This window comes from Pinus tabuliformis, chromosome J, assembly GCF_031772625.1.
Source record: "Pinus tabuliformis cultivar Carrire ecotype Pingquan chromosome J, CPIR1, whole genome shotgun sequence".
Classification (NCBI taxonomy): domain Eukaryota; kingdom Viridiplantae; phylum Streptophyta; class Pinopsida; order Pinales; family Pinaceae; genus Pinus; species Pinus tabuliformis.
In genome coordinates, this window is record NC_142295.1 from 1,104,094,932 (window position 1) to 1,104,102,521 (window position 7,590).

Below are 7,590 nucleotides of genomic sequence, written 5' to 3' on the forward strand. Positions count from 1 at the left end.
ATAAAGGATTAAGCCTATTGGGGTCTCCCAAAATATACTCGACGGTACGTGCGAGCACAAGTCTGTACTGGCACTTATCATCTTAAAGTGGAGCAATCACCCAACCATCAGTAAGAACAACAGTTACCAGGCTTTACGACGCCGAAATACGTCTCTAGCCTAGACTTCTAGATGTTGTGCATTAGGTTCCAAAGCGTTGTTAGATTCATTCAATTTATTTTAAGTTGATCTTGTTTATGAAGTTTGCCTTTCAGGGTCATCGCGTGATGTATAGATATAATTCCTAAAATGCAATCTAAGATGATAAACAAACTTTTTATCTTCTTTGTGCAATGAAAATCCTAGCTACTAAGGAAAAGAAAGACAAAATCTTTTCTCAAAGAGCAAAGAGCACACTCTAAATGCACTTTCCTAAATCAAACCAATCAGACTGTCTATATGAAAATGCACATGCATGTATTTGTTTTCGACTTTCTTAGTATATGAATGATAAGAAGAAAGTTGATGCACAAATCTGAATTTCTTTTCAAGCGACAAATATCAACAAGTTTCTTTTTGAAATTAAAAATGGAGAAGATCACAACACTTTACGATTTTGAAATGAATACTTGTTTTTGACACTAGAAAATTACAAATTCAGACCAAAAACAATAGTAACAGGATAATCTACTATCAACAACAATCAAATTCTTTCCTACGATCGAAATCGACACTTGTGACAGTTTCAAATCAAAGGACGACAGTAAGATTATGTTACTTTTGCAAAGGAGAACTGAAAATGACTCAACAAACACACAAAAACATTTACAGTTCTTTTGTACAAAGGAGGCAGAATAACAGCAAGGAAATGGGGTTTCAAACAGACATATACTGATCACAGGCAGCAAAATTCAGGAATAGAACTGGAAAGAGTGAATCACAGAAACCAAAAAAAAACTGCCCAGAGCCTAGTCTGATCAGTGCACCTGTAACACAGAGAATTTGAAATGCAGCACAGCTTGTCCACTCAGGAAGTGCGCTGAAGTTCAGATTCTCTGAACAGTACCTGCGCTGCGCTAGAGATGAGACTTTGGTTGGGTTCCGGGTCACAGTTTGCAGTCCAGTTCTTGGGTTTTGGCCGAGCAAAAAAACAATCAGTAATGCAACAATCAGGGGTAGATCTAAGGAGGATCTAAGAGCTATCACAAGGGCAATCAGAGAGTTTGTGAATCAGTTGTTTAAATCATAAACAGATCCCGGAGATTGACTGAACTGGCATTTATCTACTTCGCATTTGCATAGCAAATGCTTTTCGAAAGCTACCTGGCACGACTTCAGGCTCTGTCTGTAAGTTTATGAAATAGACAACAAGGAAGATAAACAAACAAACTAACTCGTCCCCAGTGGAGTCGCCATTTTGTTATAGGGAAAAGTGTCTATATAGAACTGCTCTATCCCACTAAGGTGTGACAGCTGCCTTAGAAACAAACATAGAAAAGCTACTTTCATTTTTTTTTTATGAATTATAAATAGAGAAGAACAAGAAGACCAACCGCTGTCTTGCGCTAATCTCCTGATTCGATTCTTCTCTTCTTTGATAATCTCTAGCTACCTGCTCCCTTGCACGCCTAGCTTCACCAAGTACCTGTAAGATCACAGTAGCATAGCACTATACAAAGACATGGATCTATAATCATAAACAATTTAGGATCAGATGTAAATTGACCATATAAATGCAACAAATATGAATGACACAAGAGTATGGAGGAAAACTAGAATAGATTTTATTGATAAACAAGAAATAGCCAAGAAGAGTTACAACCAGTGGTTCTGACCCAGCATCCACCTCTCAGCAAAGAAGCCCCTCTTCACCTCATACAAAGCTTAGATCACCCAACAATCTGATTTTTGTCTCAAGAAACCAACAACAATTCCTTACAATATGCAAAATTCCAGCCTCTGGATCTCTGGGATGAGGGATCCATATATAGATATCTGTAAGGGGGATGAGTTAGCTTGTGATTTGAATAGTGTCCTCCCTCTGATAGTTCTTGCTTCCACTTGGAGACTGAAGGTCTCTTACTCATCCTTAGTCGAATTCAGTGAGGCAAGTGTCACAGGAGAAGTTTCTGGAAGCTTCCATTGCCTCTCCACCTCGCGGAATGACACTGCCATTTGTCATTTCTCGCCCATCTCACCCCATAGAAGGGATTTTTGAAATGCATCACACCCACATAGTGTATTTAGGTGCAATGCAACGCACTTACCCAGTGGAGCAACTGAAATGATCCTGTTTTGACCAATTCTGAGCAGTTTTTCATGGAGAACTTCTGGGAGAAGCTGTAATATGTTGACCTTGCTCCTTTAGGGGTTAGAACAACACTTTTAGGGACTTAGGAGCCCTTGATTTATGGACATTTCATACTTGGGGTTGTAGGGCCCAAAAATGTCTATAACAATATTTGACTTTAGGCCTAGGTATGATCTCCCTTACTCCATTCTTCATTATTAATTGATATTCTTCATTCATGTCATCTTTCCTTTTTTAAATTTTTTATGGTCTTTTCCAAGGTGAATGGTATTGCTTCTATTAACTTCTTCATATAGGTTGGATACCCTAAATATCTTTTAAGCTTCTTACTCTCCTTGAACATGCCTTTGCCTGCTTCATGTCATTTTGCATCTAGAGGAGTAGACTTCAACTAATTAGGTATATTTCTGCTTTCAGGCATGATTACTAGTTGCATAGGTTTATTAGGACCTCCTTCTTCATTATTTGAATTCTCTTCCCCCCTAGTCCATTCTTTTTCAAATATTGGAAGATCTTCATCATTACAGTCCATTGGGAGGTCGTTTGATTTCTTGAATGTAATACTTTCATTAATGATCACATATTCGCTTACTTTTATTAGGCATCCTTCATATATGTAAATACTATAGGCCTTTAAGTTGTTATTCAAGCCAACATATATGCCTTTCATGCTTGTAGGATCTAAATTATTTCTCTTATCTTACAGAATGTGACATAGAAAGGACAACCAAATTTTCAAAGATAGTCTAGACTTGGTTTATTGCTAGTGAATGCTTCCTTGGGAGTCATGTTGTCTAGTGATCTATGAGCACTTTGATTTTGAACATATAGTGCAGTTTTTGTTGCTTCACCATACATAAATTTTGGCAAGTCTTGATCATGTAACATGGCTCTTACACTTTCCTCAGTTGATCAATTTTTTCTTTTAGAAAATACATTTTGTTGAGGATTATATGGTACTTTCAACTACTTCTTAATCCCATCCTCTTTATAGGAAGCTATGATTTCCTTTGATGTGTACTCTCCTCCATTGTTAGATAGTAATAATTTTATCCTCCTTTCTGTAAGGTTCTCTACTTCAACTTTCAATTCTTGAAATTTGTTGAATGCTTCATCCTTGGACTTGAGAAAATAGATCCAAGTTTTCTTTGAGTGGTCATCAATGAGTATTACATAATATAGACTACCCCCAATAGACTTTGTAGACATACGACCATGGACATCACGATGAATGAGATTGAGGATTTCTTTTTACCTTGAAGCACTGCTTCCAAATGGTCTCTTAACATTTTCACCTAATTCAGATCCCTTTCATACTCCTTCATGATCCTCCTCGAATTCAAGGATGCCATTCACCATTGAATCTAGAGTTGGTAATATTTTGTGATGAAGCTGTCCAAACCTTCTATGCCAAAGTTGACATAGACATACTTCAATATGAACCAAAAATTGAGAGAGAGGGTTCAATACTCTATAGAATCTTTTCACGGATCCACCACCCCCCATTCTTCCACATTCTTACACTTCCCACTTTTCTAGCTACTCCTCGCCACCATCTCTCCCACCACCTCCTCCACCACCACTTCCACCCCTCTTTCCACACCTCCTACACTGTCTTCCCATATACATCCTCATCGTCTACCTCCAACTCCACTATCCCACTACCTTCCCCTACTCCACCTCCTCTTCCACCTCTAGCTCCATGAAACATTCCTCCTCTACCTTACACATTTCCTCTTCCATCTCCCCTTACTTTTATACCTCCTCCACATCATCCTCCTCTCTTAATCCTCTGTTATACTTCCCTTCCATGACCCCATCATTTGCTTCATACATATCTCATGTCCTCCTCCTCTCTCCCATATATTACATCATTTCCCTCCACCTGCACTATCTACTCGTTAATCTCCTTCCCTATGCATCATCTCCTATAGCCTCCTCCACATCTTCTTCACCATGGCCTCCTCCGTTCCTCTTCATTCTCCATCATCTACTATTTATTTGGCTCCAATGCATACACTACCTCCATCTCTAAAGAATGGAATTTAGGAAATCATATAATAATATTTTTTATCAACCAAAAAGGTTAAAAATAATAATTAAATCCATCAAAAAATGGAAAAGAAAGTGGTTAAATTAAATAATTAAAATCATAAATACACATTAAAAAGAAACACATTAAGTTCATAGTCTTCCATTCCATTGACATTTATGATTTAACTTTAATATCATGTCATTCTATCCGATATACATATATAAAGTTTTCCTTAAACGAAAATATTCTAATATAGTGTCATATATTAAACTCAGTGAGGAAAAATGTTATAATTTAGTAAATATTTTGTTTAAAAAAACAATTTTATAAATTTTATGTTCTAAATTATGTAAATTTATAGAATAAAACAAATCGTAAATTAAAATTAATAAACAAAAATACTTTCTATAAAAAAAAAATATTGTAATTTGCGAACATATCAAATGTTATCTTTTTTTCCTCAAATTATGCATACACTTTCCATATGGTTTGCCCAATCAGTGACCAACTTTGAATCTCCCATCACTTGGAGAATTGAAGCACCTTTTTTTAGGCCACTTCTAGTAGAACTCATAAGGCTATAAACTTAGCCCTGTTATTTGACCCCCTACAAGGGGCATATCATGAATATAAGAAATGGGAGTGACTTAAGTTCAAGACTACCTGACACCACATGGCGAAGGATGGTCGTGGCTAAACCAGTGAAGAAGCCCCAGAGGGAACCAAAATCAACTTCAAGAATACATATGCTTCTCTATTTGGGGAGGGGAGGGTTTGCCCCTAATTTTTGAGCCAAAGCGGTAACCTTTGCAGCACATGCAGATAGGGGGATGAACTTGTCGTGAAAAACTGCCATATTTTTTTATTGCCAAACAAAAGAAATAAGTAGACAAGGTAGAACTTTAAAAGAGGAAACTTTTTTATTGGACCACCACATTCTAAAAGTATTAGCTATACGCAAACCCACACACCTCAAATTTTGATTAAATATTTCCACAGAAACTCACAAATATGATATATATAATTTCATCTCATAAAGAGATGAGGCCGAGACTCCTCTCATGCTTTGCATAGGAGAAATTGATTAAGGCCAGACAAGTTGCACATGTAAACATGTCCCAGGTAAGTAACTTTTCATTGTCAGGCCAGGCAGTAACTCCATAAGGAAAAAAATGATTCGTGTGTTATATTCCATCAAGTAGGTATTCGTTATATACATGAGGGAGAGACTGTTCAGTTCATCTCCCGATGACTATTCATAATTCTTATTTATCTATTTACACATATTCACCCAATCACAAGGATTAGGTGTCAACATTCCCCTCCTTAATCTGAAAGGATGTTGGTGAGTCCAAGCATCATTTTGAATCATTCAAGCTTTTCTCTTCCCAGCGCTTTGGTGAAGATGTCTTCAATTTGCTCATTTGTGGAACAATGATGGAGATGGATATTTTTGGCCTCAACATGATGTCAAATCAAATGATATTTAGTATTGATGTGCTTTGTTCGATCATGGAACTTTGGGTTCTTTGCCAACTTTATTACATAGGTATTGTCAATCATGAGTGGAGTTGATTGTACTTGTTTTACCTGCAAATCTTCAAGAATTTTCCTAAGCCATACAATTTCTTTTGTTGCTTCAGCTATTGCCACATATTTTGCTTCTGTTGTGGAATCTGCTGGAACTGATTGTTTTCATGATCTCCAGGAGACAGCTCCTGATCCAAGACTCATAGCATATCTCGAGGTAGATACGCGAGTTTCTTTGTCTCCATCGAAGTCTGAATCAGAGTATCCAATAAAGCTGAAGCCATCCACCTATGTATACTTGATTCCAAAGTCTTAAGTTCCCTTCAAGTACCTTAGAACTCTTTTTGTAGCAAACCAATGTCCCTCACAAGGGTTTTGCATAAACCTGGAGAGGATTCTAACAGCAAATGGAATGTCTGGTCTGGTAGTAGTTAGGTAGTTGAGACTTCCTACAAGTTGTCTATACTTTGTTGCATCCTTAAATTCTTTTCCTTCAATACACATGAGCTTTAAGTTTTGTTCCATGGAGTAGTAAGAGGATTGCACTCTATCATGCCAAACCTATTCAACAGATCTCCAGTGTATTTCTTTTGAGAAAGAAATATGGACATCGGATGTTGGGTTACTTCAATGCCAAGATAGAAATGAACATAGCCCAAATCAGTCATTTCAAAACTTTTCCCCAATTCCTTCTTTATGGATGCAATGTAGCTTTCACTGTTCCCTGTCATCAAAAGATCATCTACATATACCACAAGATATACAACTATTTTCCCAATTTTCTTGACAAATAAAGTTGCATCATCAAGATCATAATGTTTGAAATTGAGTTTCAAAAGATGCTCAGTTAGTTTTTCATACCAGGCTCGCGGTGCTTGTTTGAGGCCATACAAGGACTTCACCAGTTTGCATACTTTATGTTCATGTACTTTCATAGAAAATCCTTCAGGCTGGTACATAAAAACATTCTCTTTTAGATCTCCATTTAAGAAATTAGTTTTTACATCCATTTGGTGGACTTTCCAACTGTTCTGAGCTGCTGGTGCAAAGAGTGTCCGGATGGTAGCCCATTTTGGTGTGGGGCCAAAAGTCTCCTCATAATCGACCCCTTCCTTCTGTGCAAAACCTTTTGCCACAAGCCTAGATTTGTGCTTGTCAAGTGAGCCATTAGCTTTATATTTGTTCTTGTAGACCCACTTCCAGCCAATTGGTTTGGTTCCTAATGGAGGATCAACCAGCTTCCAAGTGTCGTTCTTTATGAGGGCATCATACTCCTTTTGCATTGCTTCTTGCCATTCATCATGAGAAGAAACTTCTTTGAAGGAAGTTGGTTCAAAATCTGTAGACAAGTTCAATTCACAATCATAAGAAACATCCATATCAACAGGTGAATTAGAGTCATCTACATCACCTCCATTTTTCTGGTTTGAATTTCAAGTGTCTTTTTTAGCCACTTTGGGGGACCTTTTTCAGATGATCTAGGCTACTCCGTTGACTGAGTTGGGACTGAATTAATATTGAGTCTCCCAATTCTATCAATCACATCACTTAAAGCATCATCCATTGTTGGAGTTTCATGCAGGGGAGAGTGTTCTTCAGAAGAAGATTCCACATGTTGATATAGTATAGGAATCCCCCCTTCAAGATTTGGAATCTGATTATCAAATTCTTGAAATGATTTTGCTTTTGTGAATCTATCTAGGTGATCAAGTTTCCGCTCAACAACATTGTCAGT